We start from the raw sequence: 11,186 nt of genomic DNA, 5'->3' as shown, positions 1-11,186 counted from the left end.
TTATGAGCTGCTGAGAAAGCAGAGGGATAAGCAGCTGTTTGAGGCCTATCCTTGGCTCTCTGATCCTCTCCCAAACCAGACAGGTGGGGCTCAGTCAGACAAAGCTGCAGGCAGGGGCTGTGAGCATCCAGTGCCGCTGGTCACCCACCAGGCACCGCCTGTGGGTCCCAGCAGGGCGAAGGGCAGCTCCTGGCCCCTATTGCAGCTGCTTCAGCTGGGACTCACGTGCAGGCACAGGCGGTGCTGCCAAGTCTGCCAAACAGGGACAGAAACGCTCGGTGGAACCCAGCCAGTCCTCAGCATCTTTTTTGTTAGAAGCAGAAAGGAGGGCGGAGAGATGATGTCTCTGAGGCTTTGTGTTGGCAGAGGAAAGATGCAGGAGATTGTGCCTGTGTTTACCATGGTGCCCAGGTTTTTCAGCCTGAGCTGTGAGCTGGGCGTGCCTGAAAGAGGCTCCTCACGAAAGAATGAATGTCCGCTCTCCTTTCCCGATCACCTGGTTCAGAGAGCTGTTTAGTGTAAGCCTGGCTGTGCATTACAGACTCCCAGACTTGTGTGCATGATGCTGCAATAGGGATTGTTCCCTCATTGCATGTGGTTTGCAGGGCTCTGCACCCCCTTGGTTTCTCCTTCCCCCATTTGTTGCCACGCTCTCATCTGCCGCTGGCTTTGAGCATATGCTCCTTAGCTTCTGCATCCTGTTGGCCCTGGCTGAAGGAGCCTGTGACAGCTCTTGGTCTGGGGATGAACCCATCCCATCCCCTTGTTAACTGCTCCCCTCTGGTTTCTGCTCAGGGAAGCTCCCGATGGTCTCAGGAGCTGGAGCTGGAGGGAGGCTGCCGGGGCCAGCGCAGCCTTGCAGAGCACCACGGAGCCAATCGCTGCTGCTAGGGGTGGAGCTGGAGCTCCAGCAGATGAAACCGAGTGCCTTTCCAGCACAGTTGGTCTGGGCGACTGAGAGATCTGTTTGTGGGGAGAGGAGAGCTGGGACTGCGGCTCCAACGCGCTCCTACCCCAGCAGCACCGCAGGAGCGGCCGTTACCCTCTGCACATCGGCGACGTGAAGGTACTGCCCCTCCTCTCGGCTCTTGTGCTGCTTGTTGCTCGATTGCTGCTTAGAGTTGGACGAAAGTTTATGGGGAAATCAGCGCTGTGCACTGACAGCGCCTGCCTGCATGCAGTGGGAGGGATGTGTGGTGGTGCTGGGATGTGGTGCCAGGTGTATGGGGCTGTTGGGGACGTTTTGGTGCTGCTGCTGTGACACAGCCTGCATGCGGGGCCCACCAGCACCGCTGCACTTCCCTCGTGCTGTGCCAGAGGTCAGAAGTGGCCAACATGCATTGTGCGTGACCCAGAGCCTGCCGGGTGCCAGGATGCTCTCCAGTGGTGCTATGGAGTGCAACATCCACCTGTTTGCAGGTGACCAGAGTCAAGTTGGTGCCTCGGTGGGGACTTCCTCCTGCGTTGATTGGTCAGCAGAAATGAGGGGTGCTTTTACCGAGTGGGCTCTGTGTAGGATTTTCCCTGCTCGGAAAGCAAGCTCCTTGGACTGCAGACTTAATGTCTGCAGATGCAGGAAACCAGAATATTGTCTCTGCTGCTCGTAAAGTTTGGAGAACTTCCCAGGCCAGGACTGCTCTGAGAGCAAAAGCAGGTTTTGGGGCGGTAGCTGAGCAGTGGGACGGCTGCCCCTGGCCGGCCCTGAGCAGGGCACTGCTGAAGAGCCCGCAGGGAAAGCAGCAGCAAAATTGCAGCAGCTGCTGGCGGGGAGGGCTCGGTGTGCTCCTGGGGCCGGCTGACTCCACGTGTTGCACCGGAGCTGTCCGCAGGTCTGAGCCTCAGAACAGCTGTCCTCATGCAGCATGAGCACTGCCATTTGAGCTGGCTGAGAGCTCTCCTGTAATGACTCCTGGGACATCTGAATTGTCGGCAATCCCTATCCATGGACTGGTAGCACCTGACTGGGAACATGCCCGAGTGCTGCCCTTCAGGCAGCCACATGCTCCTTTTCCATCCCCTGATACTGGAGTGACCTTAGCGCGCATGACTGGGTGCAGAACAAGATTTGCAAAGCCTGGAGTAGGCAGTTAAAAATCCCCAGTTTGCATTTTCTGCAGGAGGTTGTGCTGCTGGCTCTCGCACAAGCACGTGCTGTCCGACTGCAAAACACAAAGGGGCGGCTCTGAGCCGTGGGGTGCACTGGGGTGCAGGGCAGGAGGAGTTCAGTGCATGGGAAAGGGACAGTGAGTGGGGGTCTCCTTCTGCTATCCCTGGTACTGCAATAGACAATTCCGTAAGAGGTATTTTGATACAGGTTGCTAGACAGTGACTCATCTCCCATAGGAAGGGACAGGAGGGAGGGGATGCGCAGGAGCTTTTTAGGGTGAAACTGGAAAATGGATCTCCCCCCAACATTTGATCAGAAGCAGTGAGAGCAGAGCTCTCTGCCCCAGAGGAGAAGAGGACCCATCAGTCAGAAACCTCCTGACCTTGGTGCCCCTGCACCTGCTCTGGTGCCTTCTGCATCCCTCTCCCTGGGGTGGATGCTGCCCAAAACCTGACTTGATTTTCTGCCTCCCCCAAAACTGATTTCTTCTGATCAGTCTTAGTCACTTCTGAGTCACTCCAAGTAATTAATCCCTGTTCCTGCATAACAGTTAGTGCCTCTATCTGTACCTGTCCGACCTGGGTGTGCATGTTTTTAGAAGTCACTTCACTTTGCTCTGTGCTGCTCTGTTGTAACTTTCCTCCCAATCCTCCCTCGGGTTTTCCTGCCCTGCTCTGCTCTTCCTGCCGTACTGGAGCCATGGAGAGCCCAGAAGAGCTGGAGCACTGCATCTCTGCTTCCTCAGGTGTGCTGCAGAGCACATCCACCCACCCAACAGGTTTTCTTAACAATTCGCAGCATTGCTGACTAACCACTAACCATTCCTGAAAAGGTTTCCTCTGTGTAGGGAGATGTTTTGTTGATACCTGCCAGGATCCGTTTTGTTTGCTGCTTCCCCTTTGCAGTGGGGTTAGTGCAGCTGCTGATCCCCGCTGACGTGACACCTCACTCTGGTACTTGCACAGCACTCTGTCCATGGAGATTTCCTTAGGAGCATGTGTGGCCAGGCCAGTGTCGTTGTAGGTTTACCTTCCCACCGGTTTGGGACTGAAGTGCGCAGTGAGGCCAGCACTGCCAGGTCTTGTTTGAGTGCTGTGCCATATCTGGGTTAAACTCCTGAGGAGCAGAGTGGGATGTGAAACCCAGAACCACATTGAGAGATCAGAACTGGGCCAATTTCTAGGCCAAAACCTGGCCACAGATGCTCCCAAGGGTGGATTTGCGCGCAGAAATGGATACATTTCAGGGGCCCATCTCCCTCCATTGCACAGTGCAGGCTGCAGAGGCCATTGTCTTCCTGATGGCATCATATGGAAGTTTAATTATTCCTTACAACTTGTGCAAAATGCCCTTTGCTGGCAGGCACAGGAGCTGTGCACTGTGGAAGGACCTCTCCTGGGAACAGCAGCAGCTTCAGGAAACAAAGGGAAGGTTTTCCCCCATGCCACGCTGCCACCTCTGCAGTGAGATTTGCTGTATTTGCATTGACAGAGGAAGGTTTAGCAGAGCCAGGTGTTGCTGTGTTGGTTTTGCAGCTTTGACCTTCAAGCAGCCTGTGGATGAGCCTGGAGGGATGCGGGCTCAGGGGGATGCTGCATCTTTGCCCCTTTCTTTCAGTTCGTTTGTAATTTCTTGGGCACTGTGCTGGCACCAAGCTCGATGTCCCTTGTCCCTTGGCGAAGGACACACAGATCGCTCTCCCCAGACTTGCCAGTGCAGTTGTGTGACACTGAGGATGCTGGAAGTCCCCCATGCCCTGGCCAGGATGCAGCAGAGACTGATGGCCAAGGGCTGTCCTGCTCCTTTTGCAGCACACTGGAGCAATTTGGATAAGAGTGTGCTTATTTCTAGGCAGTTTAAAAAGTCAAGAGGAATTAAATATATATTTGTACGGACTATGGCCTTTGTAGAAGTTGTGCATAGGAAGGAAATGTTTTATCTGTGGTCACTCATGCTCTGCTCTCTGCTCATGCCTACCCACCTGGTCCTTGCAGGAGAACATCTGGGTCTGTGTGATCCTGGTCACCTTGCAACAGCCGCATGGAGAGATTTCTGTTCCTTTGCTCCTCATTCTGCTGACAGCCGCGTTTCCCCCGAGCTCAGAGGTGTGAACACTTCTACCTGCCACCACCGTCTGCTCCTGCAGAGCAGGAGGATGGCATTCTGCGGGGGCTGTGGGATGCTGTGCCACTCGCATTGTATTTTATTAATTGGAAAGAAATAGAATTGCAGAGAGATCAGATTTTGAGAAAGACCCTGAGTTCCAAAATGCTCCCAGAGGATAGATCCCTAATTGCTCTCTAATTGCATTAGGATTTAATTTGTTGTTGTTTTTACTGTAATGTCCCCATTTTTCTTGACAGTTTGTTTTGTGCCATTAACTGGGAATGGCTGGAGATGAATATTCTTAATATTACAACTTGCCTGTTGTGCAGTGCCTGATGGCTTTGTGCCTTGATGTGTCCATGGGAAATGTGCCTGGCTGCCAGGCTCTCCGCCTATAGATCATGTATGTGTATACGTACCTGCCCATGGTCCTGGGTGCAATGGAGCTGCATGTCTGCCTTGTGGAAGGCGATACCAATGCTGGAGATGCAGAGAGCTGCAGCATGAACTTGAAACTACTCCTCAATTTGATCCAGCTGCTTAAAACCAGTGGGTGGACTTGTGGCAAAGTGAGACATGGGTATTTAAGGCTGTCGTAAAGGGTACAGCTACAGACACACCGCACAGCAGCTGGCTGCTAATATTCTGCACACATTGGTTTCAAAATTACATAAAGCAAATGGGAAAGGCTCTGAGGCTGGATCTGCAGCACCCAGAGCAGCTTGTCAGAAACTCCGGAATGGGATGGAATTGAACACCCACGGCTTCTGAAGCTGTAAATTAATCAGCTAACCCCCCTGTTGTACAGGATGTTGGGTGAGCTCCTCTATTATTAGAAATATAATAAGCACTTGCGAACTGATGGTGTTAGCAGCAGTGGCGCAGCCCTGCCTGCCCTCCATGCACTGCTGCACTGCATGCTGTGCTGCTCATTGCAGCGCGGCCGAGCCCTGTGCTTAGAGTACTTTGCATCCATGCTCTTTTTGCCAGCAGTAGGGATTAGAGCAATCAGTGGGGCAGTTCCTTCCCACCACGCAAAAAAATGTCTACGTGTTGGTGTGCATGCGCACAGACTCTGTGCTGGTGGCAGAGCTGCTCTTGCCCTGGCTTTGCATCGGAGTGTGCTGGTGCACAGGGGCCTGCTGCTTTCCCTCTGGGACCACCAGGCATCCTTGCTGCTGGAGTGGCACACAGTGCTGCTTTGCAGGGCACCGCTCTGCCGCACAGTGAGGAAGCACACTGCAAAGCAGGGTGCAGCCAGCTCAGTGCCATCAGCTCAGTGCCATCTGCAGGTATCATCGCTGTTCCACATTTACACAACTCTTCGGCATTTTCACAATCTCTTTCTGTAATGTGGACTGGTTGGCATTTTGGGCTTTTTGTTCTGAAGCTGAGTGAGTTCGGTTGCTGCTCCGTTGTGAGGATTTACAAACCCTACTTTGAAAACTAAAATTGCACAAAATACATCAACTTGTTTTAATGCCTTTCCATTGCTTCTCAGTGCCACAGGAGATGCCTGATCAATCATATAGGAATGGGAGTCCCGGGGCAGTGCAGGGAGGTGAGACCTTCCCAGCCCCGGTGCCGGGTCAGTCTGCCCAGCCTGCGGCCCGCCTGGCTCTGGCCCTTCTGCAACTGCAGCTAATTTCTCCCTTCCGAAAATAGAAGAGTTTGCATTTCTGGAGACCCTTTCACATGGGGAGCTGGAGTACTACAATGGGCATTGATTAACCATTTCTCATCCCTCATCTGGTGATGAGGGAGAGAATAGAGGTGTGTTGTTTCTTTCAGTGGATGAGTGTGTGAGATGATCCCAAAGAATACAAATGCAAATACAAGAATCTCTTTTTAAAAATCAATGATAGACAAAGAAAAAGAAAAGGCTTTAGGAGGAACTCGAATGTTTTATGTTTTACTTAAGATAAATCTCCCTGCTGTTTGCTGTTGCATGCGAAGTTAATTGACAGATTACATGATAATGGGAAGAAGTTTAATGAAATCTGCTGATACCCTTTAGAGGCCGTGGAATTTGGAAGTGCAATTAAATTAGGCCAGAGGTTTAGCTGCTCCATGCTAACGAGGGAACTGAGATGCGCAGCATTTGCATTCTTGGTGTCTGGTTTCTAAATCACTTCATTGATTACGAAAAGCTCTGCTACAGCAATGGACCAGAGCTGGAGGGAGCTGAGTCCATGGGTCATTGCTGTGGGGAAGGCTCTGGGCAGTGCAACTGGGCCACCTTGAGCAGTTGGGTGTTCAGTGCTGTCAGCAAACAAGCGGTGACATTAAACTGATGTGGAGTTAGTGCTGTTGAGGCTGAAGCTGTTTTCTGTAGAGGTGCTTTAGCTCAGCCAGCGAGGCCAGCGTGCAGACTTTTATCAAGGAATGCAGTATTAAAATAATCCCCATCAGTGATGGACAGATTTGTTCTCCAAAGGATTCTTCTAAGCTCTTTGGCACCTTACAGGGCTTTGCCTCCTGGGTTTCTGAGCTGAAGCTGATGGGGAATGACAAGCACTGATTATGCAAAGCACCAGAGGCTGCGAGCTGCAGGCACGGGATTCAGCTTGACTCGTTTCCTGACGCTTTGTACATCATTAGGCAAAAAGTAGGTCCTGCTTACCCAGAGACAGAGGTGGCACTGTGCTGGTAGGCACTGCACATGGGGGCTGTGCAGCACAGCACTCTGCGGCACAGCCCTGGCACCCGGTGCCGGGCAGCCCATGACCCATGTGCCCGCACCCTGGCAGTGCCAACTGCACCCTGCTCTGGGAGGCACGGGGACTACTGATGCGTGTTTTCCATAAGAAACTACTGTTTCCATAGCAACCACGAGCATCACATGGTAACCCTGGCTCTGCAGTGTGCCAGCCTGCCGGGCACCCAGTGCCAGCCCCGCGATGCCCACCGTGCAGCAGCACTGCCCCAGTGCACAGCCCTGGGGGCAGCAGTTTCCTGCCCCCACTGGCTCCTGCATCCTGGTATGAGTGAGTCCCTTCTGCTGCCTTTGGCTGCATCATCCCCTTTGTCCCCAGAGCTTGCACAGGGGCTACTTTAACTCCTTCTTTTGGGCACCTTCCTGAGGTATCCCTGCTGACAAAGCCTGAGCCGTGCCACCGGGCTGCTCTGGGGCAAGTGCCAAAGCCTCGTCCTTGAGGTGTGCTGGACACTGAGCAGCTGCCATGAGACACGAAATACGATTGCTCTTAGTGCAGTTCCCACAGACTTTATTAGATCAGTCACAATAGATCAATCTCCTTTTTAAATATATTTTTATTCAAGTCAGCATGTTTCCAATTAAATTCTGCCACACCATGTAGTGCGAATGATCAAAACAATTTGTAGGTATAACCAGCTGCACACATTGTAGGGATGGTGCTGCTCTCCAAATTGCAGCGTACCTCCCTTTAAACCCCGCAGCATCCCACCTCTGGCACCCCTGCAGCAATCCATGGCACTGAGTTTTGCTCTCTGCTGCATACGCACTCTCTCCTTTGCTGTCTGAGTTTCTGCTGAGGTCGGTCCTAGCACAGAGCTGCTGGGGATGGGGAAGTTGTGCAGTGCTGTTTTTTGGGAGGCACAGGTTGAGTCCATGTTCCGTCTCCTCTGTGTCACTCCCCTCAGCCTTTCCTCTGTGTTTTGACACATGCAGCAGACACGTGCAGCATTTCTCCTCCTCTCCAGCACATGCCACACACAATCTTGTTCTGATTTTCAAAGCTCCAATAAAGCGTGTCAAAATGCATCAAAGACTGAAGGCAGGAGTGAGGCAAATTGACGCTGGAGAGGATTTCAAGGGAGCAGAGAGAAGGAGGGAGTTGGTGGATGAACCCTGAACCAGGGAAGAACTGCAGGGAAAGTGAAGCGTGGAAGGAGTGCAGACAGATGTGCAGCACAGCTGGAGGAACACAGAGCGGTTTGGTTTGGAGCAGGGCAAGCTGACCCCCCAAGCATGCAGCCCAAGCAGAACTGAACTCATGGAATGGGCTCAGCCACCCGTCATAGTGCTGGAAATACAGCACTTCAAAAGGCAGTGTTTTGCATTTCTTCAGATGCTTTCTTGTAAGTGCGGTGACACAGTTGCTGAAAGCACATTAATTATTAGCACAGACTTTTTTTCTTATTGCAAGACAAATTAAACAACTGAAGATAACAGGAAGTGTTACATGAGATGTTAATCCATGAGAGAGTGACAGCCACAAATAATTCATAAAATGAAAATCAGGGCATTTAATTTTTGGTTTGTTTGCTTTTGGCACTCGTGCACATGCTCAGTCGTCACTTCTCTGGTGCTTCAGTACAGAGGTTTCGGAAGCTGTTAATTCTGGGAAAGGTGATTAAGGCCCTTGAGAGTAAATTGTATAAGGGACCACATTTTTTTCCTCTTGACTGCAAGAAACGAAGTTGCTGAATTCAGTGCTCTCTGGTACAGCCTTCCCTGTGCTTGGGTGTACAAGATGAAAAATGAGCCTCTGCAGAAACTCACACTGAGCAGTGATGGAGCACCACTTCCATGGCTCAGAACTGGACGCTCACATCCCAGCATGGCACAGCACGTGTCCACGTCTGCTGAGTTTTAGCTGGTGCAGCACACCTCCTTAAAGGAGGAATGTGGCTTTGGGTATGTTACAGAATCATGGAACCGTTACGTTTGGAAAAGAGCACTAAGATGTCTCTAGTGTCAATATGTTGATTTCTCTCCTCTAGAATTGAATGCAACTTAGCATCTTTCTGGTGGTTGCCAAAAACTGGAGTCAGCCCCATCAAGTTGATTTTCATTAAGCCGTTATAGTCACTGAAACTGCTGAGAAGAATCACGGCCATATGGCAGAAGGTATTTAGAATGAGGGCTCTCATGACAGTTTGCCACTCCTGGAGGCGCAGAGCTGATATGTGCAGAGGTTACGGAGTGGGAGGGGGACTCCAACACTTGAGTGCCAACACGAGGAAATGACGAGTCATAAACCCCACTGTGGGGAGAGGAGGAGAGGTGGTGGTTGTGGTGGGGGCACCGCCACCCATGTCTCCACCTGAGGAGGAAGAGACAAGGAGTTTTGGATGCTTGCACCATGGAGTGCAGCCCAGTGCTTCTGCTCACTGAGTCTAGCTGGAAGGGTGTGAATCACACATTAATTCCTCAGCTCTCAGCAAGAAAACCTCTGGGAGCGTGCAGGGAACAGGTGTCTCCTTGCTCAGCACCTGCACTTCTCCAGCACGGTGCTGGGGCTGCTGGCAGGGAATGGCCTCACTCCCTTCTGGCAAAGGCTGGAGGTGAGGATCATCCTGACCTGGCAGTTCTGCGAGCTGTCAGGCACTGGTAGGCAGGGAGAGTTAAAAAGGAATTAAGTGATTAGAAATGCATAAATATTAATTGCTTATGGACTCCCTTTATGACACTCTCAGGTGGAGGAAGTTAATAAATCACTGCTGGCATTGACCCACAAAACAATACAGAGTGTGTCTGAGACACAGCGAGAGGAGGGGGAGGAAAGGCCTTTCTGGAGCACGTGAAAGCGCTGTTTTTAGGTCAGGGAGTGACACAACAGAGCTGTTTTCTTTTTCCCCAGGCTTCATGTCTGGGATCTGCCTTTGCTGCAGACGGAGCCCTTGAAACCATGCACAGATGCAGCCGGTGGCACCGGCACTTCCATACAGACCCCTCTGCAGGAGGCAGCCGGGTCCCAGTTGGTGCTGGCGTAGTCCAGCAGTCACTGTGCAGGGTCCCCGGGGTCCTGCAGCAGCAGGAGCGTTGTTTATGTGACGTAGAGGTGCGTGTGTGTGTGTGTGCATTTGTTTCGCTGCGTGTTTCCTTGGCACCTTTCTGATGTACTGCTATAGCGTGTTATCCTAGAATGGAAAATAAAATAAATATTTTAGGAAAGCGAAGGAACCTGTGAACAGCCACCGAACACAACAGCTGTGTCCAGAGCTGGCAGCTTGCACAGCCGAGTACACAAGTGTCAGCCCTCAGAATGGCACTCCAGGCTACGTGGAGCTGCTCTCAGGCAGCAGAGAGGCAATGAAGGAGCACAGTGAGAAGAGGAGATTTTTGCATTCCTGTTATACTGATACAGGACGGGTAGGAGTCTGCTTTCTGAAGCCAGCAGCTGGCACTTGAGTTCAAACTCGTTCTGAGGCTGCCTGGGATTTAGTGGTAGCTCTGCAAGGGCGAGGTGTTCAGGTGGGTGCTGGTAGGGGAATGCTGATGGAGGCTGAGCAGAGGGATGGCCATGGATTTTAGCTTTTTGGGTGACAGTGATGCTCCTCAAGCTGTGGCTTTATTTGTGCATGGGAACACTGTGGAGGATTTTGGCTGAACCACGACCACACGTGTGGTCTCGTGATGGTAATTCCTATTTCCAGCACTTCCAAACATGGTGTAAATACTGGGGAATGGTGATGGTGACTGAGGGAGAGGTTTTCCAGACCAAGTTCCCTTTAACTTTTAACACTAATTTAATTGTCTCGCACAGTCTGCCATGGGCTCCGGATGCATTGCTTTAGAGTCTGTTGTTCCAGTGAGACTTTACTAGGGAACTTGAGTAGTTACATATGAAGCACTCCACAAAGCTGCAGAGCATTCACGTTGTCAGCATAATCACTGCACTCACCTGTTGGGATGCATTTCATCCTTATGTTGTAACAATGGTGCAGAAAACCGAGCAGACAACATTGAAGCTAACAAATCCTATCCCCGAATCAGAAGTTACTGCTCAGAGAAAAGACATTAAATCTTATTCCTGGATAAGCCCGTTTAGCCCCTGCTGCCATAAAGGGGAGGAGTGGTACAGCTCCATTCATATGCACGTAATTTAGAGGCAGAATAGACCTGGGATCTGTTATCAGAGCAGGAAGGGCTCAGCTAACACTGAGCAGTTTTGACTTACTCTGATTTTCGCAGTCAGAGTTTATACTGTGAGTGCTGCAAACTGCATGCAGATGAAGGCAATATGCCTCTGCTTGGCTGCTGGAT

General features: G+C 51.5%; 1 protein-coding gene across 5 annotated transcripts in view; it reads left to right on the top strand.

Annotated features, from left to right (window-relative positions):
- The window catches only part of ZMAT4 (zinc finger matrin-type 4), a 44,863-nt gene continuing 34,550 nt past the window's right edge, over positions 874-11,186 (top strand). For all 5 annotated transcript variants that reach the window (XR_002432418.1, XR_002432417.1, XR_002432416.1 and 2 more), the window contains exon 1: positions 874-1,066. The gene's annotated coding sequence lies outside the window, so the exon portion shown is untranslated. The remainder of the gene's footprint in view (positions 1,067-11,186) is intronic.

This window comes from Numida meleagris, chromosome 21 (assembly GCF_002078875.1).
Source record: "Numida meleagris isolate 19003 breed g44 Domestic line chromosome 21, NumMel1.0, whole genome shotgun sequence".
NCBI lineage: Eukaryota > Metazoa > Chordata > Aves > Galliformes > Numididae > Numida > Numida meleagris.
Note: the sequence above shows the minus strand (reverse complement) of the source record. Positions and strands in the feature narration are given on the sequence as shown.